Consider the following 12,334-nt stretch of genomic DNA (forward strand, 5'->3'; position numbering starts at 1 on the left):
AATCGTCCCAGTCACCCGCCCAGTTGTCCCTGGTCGGGACCAGGTAAGGCTCGGCGATCACGGCGACATGTATGGACCACTCTGCCAGACTCTGGAACAGGAGGCCCTGAGCTCTGATAGAGTGGTTGAGATTCCCCTGAAGAACTCGGATGGCCATCTTTAATCAACGGCCATTTCAATAGCCCCGATCCGCCCAGTTGGTTTCGGGCGGGATGGCGGTGAGGGGACCCTGGAGCCATCCCCGCCGTTCCGCTTCCCTCTTTTCTTGGGCGGGCTAGTAACGCAAACGTAACGTAACCTTGCCTCCACCTCTGTGATTCGCCGGCCTTCCGGCAGCGGCACGAACTTTGCAATGGGGTGTTGCCTGGCATCCACTGGCAAAAGAACGGCCACACCGGAAACACTGGTCACTACGGTCGACAGCACTAGTACATCTGGCCCTTACGTGGCTCAGCTCGAGGCATTTAAAGCACCTCATGGGCTTGGCGTCAAGCAGTTTGACCTGCGCTGACGTTCAGCCCACAAGGAGTCTGCCACCCTCCACCACTTTCTTTGCAGCCTCTATCGGGCAAAGCAACCACACTGCCCCAAAACCGGTGAAATCCAAGTTAACTTCCCCGGACTTCACCGATTCTGGGGGACAACCCCCAACCCTAGCGACCGCAGCCACTACCTCCTCTGCCGCCTCTGCCTCTGTTCTTTTAAAATTTAACCTAACCTAACCGAACCTAATCGTGTCTTTGCGATAAACATCCAACATTTCCTGAAAGAACAACTGTTACGTTATAATTCGGTTTTCGGTGTAATGAAAATTCGAACAAACGTTATTTCGGAAAAAAATTCGAGTTTGTGATAGGTTACCGTTAAAAATAGATGGAGGAGCAAATTTAAGGTTAGCTTTGGGCAAGCAGAAATCGACGCTGCGCATTCTGTCAATTAACACTTCTGTTCAATTTTGCTTTACCTATTTGGGTCTTTCTGTTCAACTTCTAGAAGTTTCCTGTCCCAGCTGCCCGGTGAGGCCTGACGAGCTCGCTTCATCACATTGTCGATCTCTTTGCGACGGCCAGCAGGGTTCGACGGGTCTGTAAACAAAATATAAATATAACCACGGCTATGCAACAGATGCTGGTTCGAATATAGTCATATTTATTTTTTATAAAATACCTACTAAAATAGTAACGGCATAAGCAAGTCGTGCGCCTGGTTATATGCAACACGCCTATCCACAACAGTTGCAGTTAAATTGAGCGGCATTGCCACCATTCTAAGACTGTATGAACACTGTTGACATCTTTGCCGACAGTTTGCCCAAATTTAGACACTATCAAGTCCCTGACATCTTAAATATATACATACGTATATTGTTATACCTTAATTACTTTGTTTTGGATTTGATTTTTTATTTTTTGCTTTATTAATATTATTTACATTCTTTTAAATTTAATATGTGTGATCAATTCTAATTGTAACGGTAAATGTTAACGTTCTTATTCTACATTGCTTGTTGTCTTCACCTATAACTTCTATAGTATTAAGTTCTTTGTTTTATAATGTTAAATACCTAATTGAATATTATAATGTGTATAGTGTTGGTGAACTGAATAAATAAATAAATAAGTTGACAAGTCCCATATGCCTGTAATTTCACCAGAACCCTTATCCTTCAAAACCGGAAGGCAGTAATTCTCATATTACTGCTTGGCGGCAGAAATAGGTCGATACCTATTTCTGCCGACGCATTTCGTTAGAACAACACGAATTTAATCAATCAATGTTCTTATTTGTAATTTACGTTTAAGATTAACAATTTCTATATCCTTTTTCTAAAGCTTAAGTTTGACGTTACAAAGGTACCTGACTGAGCAAAGAAACTTTCATACGTTCCTCACAGGTGGCGCTTTGGCAAACAAAGCCGTTTAAACTCAATACATAGATCTGGTGACTCTGTATGTAGTTTAGTTCGTAAGGTAGTCACGGTTAGGTAACAGAGGCTGGCTCGAGTCCAGTCACATCGAAGGGAAAAGACCATTTCTTTTTCTTATAAATAACATCACCATCATATCAGCCGAAAGACGTCCACTGAGACGACGACTTGACTGATGTCGGACGCGACATGCATCCATCGGTTACTCGTCGATTCTCTCCATTCGAGGATCTTTCTGCCCGTTAAAGTTGCTTCAACTTGGTTCCTTTGCAACTTTGTCCGTGACTTTCGTTATTCTATAGATCTCCTCATTTATGATTCGATCACGTAGAGAAATGTCGAGCATTTCTCGCTCCACAGCTCGGTGAATGACTTTTGAGCTTTATTATGAGGCCCATAGTAAGTGACAATGGTTCAGAGCCGTAGGTCGCCGCTGGCAAAACGCACTGATCGAAGACTTTTGTTCAAGCCGTTGTTTGATCTCAGAACGAAAAAAGTAAGCGATACACCTACCCACAACAGTTGCACAGCCATTTGAAGCTTTAAATCGCAGAACCTCCCCATGACAATTTTTAATTCAGTTGATAAATCTAAGTTTGCTTATTTGGTAATGAACTATTGTTACACATTTTGGAGAACAAGGACGATATGAAATTACGTATATAGCTATCTTTGTCGCTTAATCATCGCCGCGAAAACCATAAATCAAAAAATGTCTTTTCATCTCGTTTGTTGTGCTCAATTTTTACGTTGATAAAATTACTGTGCAAATGTTTTAAAATCAGCTGCGACTTTGCAGCCATGTTTGGCACTGTGTTGTGACATCTTTTGCAGTCATTGATCGCCGGCGCTAGCCATGACATAAAATTGTGATAAAATTTTAAAAGGCCGGTTTATCACTCGAATTTGACAGTTCAATGTGGATATAATAGCTTTATTATGCCTCATAGGGGGATGAAAGACGTGTCGAGTATATTTTTCGTAGCAGTTACGTTTGTGTTTATTTAATTAATCTTATGCAAAAGGGAAGGTGGACAAATTTACTGCATGAAGAAATATTCAACACAAGATCTTTATTAACACAGTTTTGATGCAAAGCTTGAACCTATTCATTATTTAGTTTTAATGTACTCACCGGTAATCCTGGAGTGCTGTGGATTCCGATCCATGTGTAGTCGGTTTTTGGAGGCTGCCTCCACTGCGCGGGATATAGATCCGTTGCGGCGCGACATCCTGTTTTATATTAGCATGTGTTAATATGTGGTATTGCTATCAGATAGAAATCATGGTATCTCTTTATATGCGTACATACACAGATTTAATTGTAAAATACTAATAGCCTCATAGGACTATATTATTAACATCACGAACAACATATTTGTACCACAACTTTCAAGAAAACGTACTTAACAAATTTTCCAAAAATTAACTACTAAGTTTTTTGTTTGTGCTATTGGGCACTTTTTAGATTGTAACTGTAATTGGTAGTAAGCTCAAATGTATAAGCGTCATTCCCGTTGATTCCCATCCCCGCCCCAGCATTTTGCATCAGACATGTATTTACTCTAGAGCTTTTTTTGTTATCGCACAGAGTTATCACCATTTAGAGCGATTTATTTAAACATTTTTGTTTTTTCACCTCCCATTCCTTTTTCTTGTTAAAATCATAAACAGTTTTCCGGTTTGGTGTAGTACACAAAAGTGAAATATAATTTGTGAATTCGATGTAAATAATAAAACAGTTATTCGATAAGACAAAGTTTCTTTGTTTACGTTTAATCGTATGTTTATTAAATCTTGTAAATCACGATGAAATATTTCACATAACAATATTTGAATTATTGATGTTTATTGAAAAATGAGTGTTTTTGGGTACTGGCTGTGAAGGGAGACTTGGGCATGCCCAATGCTCATTGTGTTGGTGGAATATTTTCATAGTTTTGTGTTATTCGATGGTCCCGCTGAATAAACAAGTATTATCTACACATGTATTATGTGTTATATATATTAAAAAAAATGTTCTAAAAGACTAAATATACCAAAAATCTGTTTACTAAGAATATCAAGATTTACTTTTAAGAAAATGCTGAACACATTCCAGATAAAAATTAATTTTATGAAGCACAAAAGTGCTTTAAAGTAAAATTCTTGCAAAAATCTAGCAGATTTTGTAATGTTTCTTAATTGTCATGTACGTTGGACAATGTGATAATATTAAGGGCGCGTTCACATTACATTGTGACTACGCATAGTTGTGTAGTTTAAAGCATAGTGTATATTTAAATGAAGTTTCTTGTCAAGACAATGGGAAGAGTTAGAACAACTGTTGTCTGACGATAAATAAAACGTCACAATATAAATGTGAAGACATAATCGCAGCTACTATTGTCATCACACTTTATTTCTCGCTATCTCATGTCTCACAAGGCAGCTGCTGTGATGAAACAATAAATTGTCATCATGATCCAGTGGGATCAGCTAGGCATGACTGCCAATTAATATCCACAATACAGTAACTACAGATAGTCGTGATATGGAAACTGGCTAAGTGCGACAGTCATCTAGTAATAAATAAAATGTTAGTATATGTTCCAGACACTAGTTTATTACACTGTACCACACCATTATAATGACAATAATGTGTCACACAACCAAACTGATTGCCTGGGCATAAACTAGGGAATTCTGTGTACAATGAGTACCAGAACAACAAAATCACTCTGGGGCACTTCCAAGCACACGCAGACCAGAACCAACTTAGAAAATTTCATTTTCCAAATTGGTTCAACTGGAAATCGAACCTGGGACCTCCACCTCCAGCACCCACCAAGGTCATCAAAAGTATAATATTAATGTAATTTTGAAATGTGAGGCATGTTCAGGCAGGGGTGATCCGAACCACAGCAACATTGCCACTGCTGTAAGAGTTTAGTAAATCATATATAAACCTTTAGTCTGTTTGTAATTGGAAGATTGTTGTAGACAATTTACAGCCAAAGTTTCACATGACATGCGAAAGACGAAAATACACGATGAATCATTAATAGCAATATCCAAGTAAAAATAAACTTTTTCAAAATGTCTGCCATATTGATTACTGTACCTGGGACACCTGCGACGAAAATTATAACAGATCTTACCTCTAGGTTTCTGAAAACGGGAATCAGAAGGAGCTAGGGCTCCGAATCGCGCGCGGCGAGACCGCGGCCCTCACGCGATGGGCACGGATTCAACGCGTAGCCCGGCGGCGCCGCTGCAGAGAAAATCGACTTTTATCATCACGAAAGCGGCGCGCGGGCGTTAACACGACGAAACAACGAATTCCAGGCGACAGGCAAGTACACGAAACGAAAGTTGCCCACGAAGATCGATCATGCAGCTTTACAGCCGCGCGCGAACGCGAAGGCCTCACGGGACAGGCCACACGCGGCTATCGATCGCCTCTCCGGATTCCAAATCTCCATGTAATATGCGTAATCCATTGATGGAAACAAAGATCTTGAGGACCAGGAGCCATTGAAGAGAAGATAGCTGAACATCAAACATTATTACATCCACTTTATAAATCACAAAACAAAGTTACGAACCAGTATAATAAAACCAAAACTTTTCACTGATGTTCTATGGCGAAACGACGATGATTTCGCTTATTATCGGCGACACATCTCTGTCAATGCACCTTCAGCCATTTTGCTTTGCACATTGCAATTTTTTGTTACACCTTTCACTATACGTTTAGTTGTCAATATAACCAGGGTGAAAGTTCATTTTGTATAAAATTAGTTGACTCACATTTCTATCGCACCCATAAAACAATTACGAAAAAGAAAAGAATTATTTTCGATAAACATTGCAGCACAATAACAAATTAGTTAATTACATAAAATTTTGATTATAAATTATGTTATATTCCACGAAACATGTAGTAATAGAACGCAATGAGGATTAAGTGTTGCCAATACAAGCGTGTGGCTTCATTTTGAGCAAAATCTTATAGGTTAATTCTTGCAATTATATACGTACTTTAAACATGTACACAGTAATAACACTTTAATAAGAAAACTGAGTGGACACAAAATAAAGCGCATGTAATATCATGAAAACAAACAAACATCAAAAATGTCATATCAACGAAATATAAAAAATAATGGCAGTTTTTGAAAAGTGTATGGGAAACACAGAACTGAAAACAATAGTGCGGTAAACCGGTGGCAGCGGTGCACCATGCTTTTTTGTAGTTTTTGTTACTTTTCTTTAAATATTCTTATGTAAATGTAATCAATATTTCTTTTTAATCAATTATATCGTACTTTAAGATCATATTTTGCATCCTAGAGTTTAAAAAAGTAATAGTAATATTTCCAGCAATTTTCTTATCAGTCGCGATCGTAACTAAAAACCAATTTCATTGTTGCTGCTCCGATAGAAATCAAAATAAACCTCATTAGTGCTCCGATAAGGTCTAGGACGGCGAAAAGAAGCAAAAAGGGAAGAAATTCCAACCTAAAATAAGAAATGCCGGTTCTTCAATATTGAAGGTATGTTCAAAATTAAATTAGTATATTTACATCTTGGGCGATTGCCAATTAACAATATTTTTTTTATTGCACGTCTTTATGGATACGTCTATTTGAATTTTATTCTTAAACTTCAGAATCAAAAAGATTCCAATTAAGTTTTAAAAGCGTATTAGCAGGGTCGCCGGTAGGTCACCAATACTAATAAATAATGAAAAATCAATTGGAAAACAATAATTATCTTGCAAATAGATTTTATTTTAAATTAGTTGGTGAACAGAGGTACATACGGCGACTTGGCCGCGATGCAAACGCGCGACTGCATCGGTACAAACGCGCGATTACATCGGTGCAAGCAATCGCATAAATCCCAAGTGTAGCGATGCAATAGTGCGTTTTTATCGATGCAGTCGTGCGTTTTAAAAGTCACCGTGTGTAACAGCCTACTTACCGTACTACTTACTTAAGAAATGGTTGATTCTCCGTGCAATCTTTCATCCTCTATTTCACCCTCTTTAAGATTTGTTTTTGTGACAAAAAGTGGCCTATGCCCTTTTCCTAGATCTCACTTATCTCTATACCAAAATTCATCAATGTTAATTCAGCGGTTTAGGCGGCAAAACTGTAAACAGAAGTTACTTTGGCATTTCTGAGTATTTATTTATTATTATTTATTTATTGAGCAGTGGCTATAGAGTCATCAGCTTACACAGGTAACAAATAAGAAGCTTAAAATGTAACATAAAACATTAATTTAAGTAGTTCTTACGTAAACACATCGAGTATATAACCAGAAATAGAGACGAAATGTCATTTAATTTGTTTGAAAACTATTCTGCCAAATCATTACGGTGACAACTGCGCTCCGATTGGCTAGTCTGAATTTGGACCAATTTAGAATTTAGTTTCGAATTCGGGCTGGTCAAAAGTTGGACGAAAATTGCAAAATTACACATTTAATATTTAATTACCGATGAAAATGTGATTCTGCTGGTTTTGTAATTAGATGTTTTGCTGTTTTTCCCATACCATCGAATGGAATAGCCCCCATCGTTAGAGATATTATCTTTATTCCAATAAATACAGAATACTTTTGGAATATACGGAGGCGTACACACAGGTCAGTTGTTGGCGCTGTACTATATCAGTTTTGTAATTTGTGGTTTCAGCACAAACGAGAGTTGATATTTAAAAGTGATGTAAGGCCCATTTGCCTGATGGGTTGCCAGGGATGTACGTCTCGTAGTTCGTCTCTATTTCTGGTTATATACTCGATGCATAAACAAAACCCCGAAAATTTTTGTGTCGTCGTTGTACAAATCTTCGCATTTTTAATATTAGTTTGGATGGTATATTTTTCTTTACCAGCCAATTCGCGTGTCAAACAGCAGCTGCAAAAGAAGATGGCGCCTATAATTGTGACAAAAAGATCAACCTCTATACTTGTATCTATTTTTGACAGGATGAGGAGGAGTTAGGATGTCTGCCACTTGGCCTCGTGCCAGATAATAAAAAAAAATCCTTTACGTACGTAAATTCCACCACGATTTTGGAGAATTAAACAAAATCCGTGTATAAAATTAAATTCTGTTGTTTGTTGAAAGGTAATAATAATCCAGTCCTTATCATAACTAACGTAATCGTCGTTTTTAGCGAAATTGAGGGTTATTAACGTATCTGTGGCCGCTTTCAAGAATAGCCGATTTTGGTTATCTATGTTGAATTATAATGAAAAACTTTAAAATATGTGTCCTCTTTGTATTTTTCATGAACATAATTCTAAATACAGTATGTATTTATGAACTTACAAAAAGTGACAATGGAAATTTCCAGGCCAGGATAAATATATGTATGGCCTACATTTATTGTGTCCAAGGTACCCGCGATACAGGATTTTCCTAGTGCAGGGCTATGAGTGTTGCGTTAAAAAAAATGGGTGAAAATTTATAAAAAAAACTTAATCGTTTTCCCCTTAGAGGATGGAAAAAAATAAAGGAAATTCCCAAAGATTTTTTTTTAAATATTGGGCAAGATATTTCAACATATCGAGACGGTGGAAATGGAAAAAAAATGTTCCTTACTACAATATATCGCTTAAGACATTTCAAAATTCGATACATCTACGAAATTATTACCCTTATGTCGACATAACCTACCAACCTTCCCATGGCCCTATCAACCTTCTTGGTTATACGGGCCGAAACAAAGAACAAATATTATTCTTACTCCTATGTCCCTAATGCAACTCTCCCCCTTCTGGGGCGACACAATTACGCCTTCGGTGTCCGCCGAGAGGTCGCAACGGTCTCTCTGCGTCCTCTCTAGCCTGCTCCGACAGTCGTGCCATTTCCGCGCGAAGTCCCGTAGCCGCCACACTTATGTCGACAGTGGTAATTTGAAATGCCCTAAGAGACATTTTGTGAAAATGTCCCTTACGACATTTCAAATTTCCACCTAAGAAATATGGGTACCGCCGAAAAAGCGGTTCTTTTGTAGATGCACACATTGTGATGCGATTCTTTTGTTTCAACAACAAGTCGTGCGTCTGGGGTTAAGCGACACGCCTGTCCATGGCAGTTGCAGTGCCACTAAAAACTTTAAATCGCAAAGATCTGAGGGGCACTGCCACTGCGCCCGTCACCCTGAGGCATATGTTGACAAGTCCCATAAGCCTGTAATTTCATCAGCACTTTTACCCTCCAAAACCGGACCGCACTACATTACTGCTTGGCGGCAGAAATAAGTAAGGTGGCACTACTTCCCTGGACAAACTCTTTCACAAGGAGGTCTACTGCTCTACTAAAGCTCAGCCGTAAAGTTGGTTCTTTTGCAGATACACTTCTCCACGCGACTTTCTTTTGTGTCAACAAAGTGTCTGTGTACAGCCGTTCTTTTGCAGATGTTTCTGTGGCATTGCAACGCGTATTTATTTACAAGTCACAATATGCCATAAGGCGAGCCTACATTTTAGGAGGTGAAGTGTGGCCGCTTCTCGAGTATCGCGCGCTGCAAATTAATAATTGTGAATAAAATATTACGGGCTGAGAAAATTTGACATCCTCACACAGGAGAATCCACTAAGGCAACACGAAGCCCAGCACCATCAACGCTCATTCCTAACAACACTACCTAACCACCTACTCAAATAACTAACTAAATAGGCGACAGGAATCCTGGCCACCGGTTGCGGCTGGTTGGTCTTCCCCTCCACAATGGCGACAGGACTTCATAATTATTAATACAAAGATCGAACACCCAGAAAAATTCCTTCGATCCGGCCGGATTCGAACCGACGTCTTCTAGCATACCGCGCCAGACGCTATACCAACTAAGCCACGGAACGAACCAGCGGACCTCACGAATTTTCCTATGTGCTTGTATCTGTGTATTTGGTTTTTCAACGACTTTTTAGCCGTAGCGCCATCTATGATATTTTGTCAACCAGTTGGTAGGGTAAAGGTAAGGTATCTATCTACCTTTACAACTACCAGCCCTGGCTATAGATGTCGCTATTCATTGTATTTAAATTTTTATTGAATTGGTGTTCAATTATTTTACGTGAAATTACTCCACTAGTTTGTTATAATCATTAATACAAAGATCGAACACTCAGAAAAATTCTTTCTGAGAAATATCAGGTCGATATAAAAATGTTGTTTAGCCTGTTTTATATGATCGGATAAAGACACCCTATCTTGTAACGAATTAGCCCATACTTTAGTAACTATCCTTAGGTGTATCGTATATATTTTGTAAGACTGTTGTTTACTTAAATCATTTGATTTAACAAAACACTTTTTACCGCTTCTCCTCCGGTGGCTCGCCTTAACTTATAAGATATAAGGTCAATAAGGTTACGTAGTGACATTCTGTATTAGTATTATCGTATGTTTTTTTTCTTATAAACGTATACATAAGTGTCAGTATCAGAACACTGAACCTTGTTTAACTAATCAATTACAAGTTTACCTTGACGATCTAATGAAAAAAATGATGTTTTTAATAATAACTGTCGCCAAAGTCAGATAACCTTTATTTCATGGGTAAATAAATTATAATAGAATAGAATAGACATTTATGGCGTGTTGCAAAACAAAATAAAAAGACGTAATAAACACAATTACAGAAATTGTAAATTCGGCGAAATGTAGATACAATGTTGAGTATCGAAAGTCGACTTATATTGGAAACCCTATATTCAAAACTTTCGAACCGTTTGTCTTCATACATTACGTTTTTATACAATTGAAGAGTGTTACTAACCAAAAAACGGCTGTCCCAGCTTATTATGCATTTGCTCAATTGCAACTGGCCTATGGCTTTATACTGTGAGAAAATTGCTGCAACTACCAACAATTTTTTGCTGTTCCGAATAAATGTATCAGAATATTAATCAACATAGATCAAACGGATCTATGTTAACAAAACGGAACTCAATATACTTACTCTAACGTGCTTATTCATTTCATAAGCCTGTAAACAAAATAAAATAAGACAAAACTGACAAAAAGCAAAAAAACTAAATATAACTAGAAATCGTCGCCTTTCTTTCTCAAACTCGTATCATAGAGCACAAAGATACTGAAATCCAAAAAATGGACTTTGTATACAGATTTTGCAGACTGATTTCACATCAAATTTCCTTCATATTCACACACTGGCTTTTACATATTCTTAAAGTAATCCATCCAAATTACCACCCTTGATAAGTAATTTAAAATAAATAGAAAGTTTAGCCATCTCCTGAATAACCACTCTTTACAAGATACGAGTTGGAGAAAGTAAGGCATCGAAATGTTGTACTGTCATGTGTGCAGTTGTGGCGTAAGCAAAAGGTCTTCATTCTGCTTACGGCACAGCCATAATAGACTGTGGCGCTGGTTTTCAATGAGCCCTGATTTTTGAATTACATTTTTAGGCGAAATGAATTACACTTTTAGATTCGGCGCCCACTAACGGGATGGCCCGGCAGGGGATCCTTCGGCGTCCCTATGTGCAAGAGCACACTAATGGCAATTATGCCGCAGTATCCCTAAATACGACGCGGCATCCTTAAGCATGCCTAATTATACATTACCAACTTGACAATAGGCAAACATGTACCTAAATGTAACAATGGTATCAAGTTTAGGTACTGTTTGATTAAGTATGGATGTGTAGGTACAGTTGATGCCTTAAGATACGTGGCCCTTTAACCGTCTATTTGGTTCTGGTTAGGGACAGGTAAGGACGGTTAGTGTGAAAAAGTATCTAACAAACTTGACCGTTAACCAGTGAGCCGTAAAATTCATTTTGATTCGTATGATTTCCATATATTGCATTATTAGTGAATGACATCGAAGCATTCCGTCGCGACAACGTGCTCGCGCTTGGGGGTGAACTCTCGTTCTCTGTTCGACGTCCGTCCGAAATAATTACTGTCAAATAAGTAATACTCGATCAAATAAAAACACATATGATGCGAATAAAGCTTCATACTTGACGTTGTCGAGAACGAGAGTACAGGGCCTGATCTTGCCGTGCGTACCATCCCTCGCATAGTCGCACGAAGCGTTTCGAAGCATTCCGTAGGCTGCCGAAGCATTCACAACGCTGCCGAAGCATTCCCAAGGCTGCCGAAACACCCCAAAGGCTGCCGAAGCATTCCCAAGACTGCCGAAGCTTCCCCAAGGCTGCCAGCTCGGCACCCCTAAGCACACCGCAGCTTTATTTTGCAGCTATGATCATTATCATTACAATTGCAACTATAATGTGATAATCTTAAGTTGAAAACTATTTCAAATTAAAAGAAATAAGACTTAACGATGACACGAAACGCCAGTATAGATAATATTACATGTAGGACCATTGACTTACAATTATATGGACGTCGGGTCCGCGCTAAAAAGTG

At 38.5% G+C, this 12,334-nt stretch overlaps 1 long non-coding RNA gene across 1 annotated transcript; it reads right to left on the reverse strand.

The window, feature by feature from the left end:
* Positions 1–964: 964 nt before the first annotated feature.
* Positions 965–5,512, reverse strand: LOC113238478. Its single transcript, XR_003311102.1, has 3 exons — positions 5,068–5,512; positions 3,063–3,160; positions 965–1,085 (listed from the first exon to the last, which is right to left on the reverse strand). It is a non-coding gene; the product is annotated as an uncharacterized LOC113238478 (long non-coding RNA).
* Positions 5,513–12,334: the final 6,822 nt, after the last annotated feature.

Source organism: Hyposmocoma kahamanoa, unplaced genomic scaffold, assembly GCF_003589595.1.
Source record: "Hyposmocoma kahamanoa isolate Upper Pololo Valley unplaced genomic scaffold, ASM358959v1 96100, whole genome shotgun sequence".
NCBI classification, from domain to species: Eukaryota; Metazoa; Arthropoda; class Insecta; order Lepidoptera; family Cosmopterigidae; genus Hyposmocoma; species Hyposmocoma kahamanoa.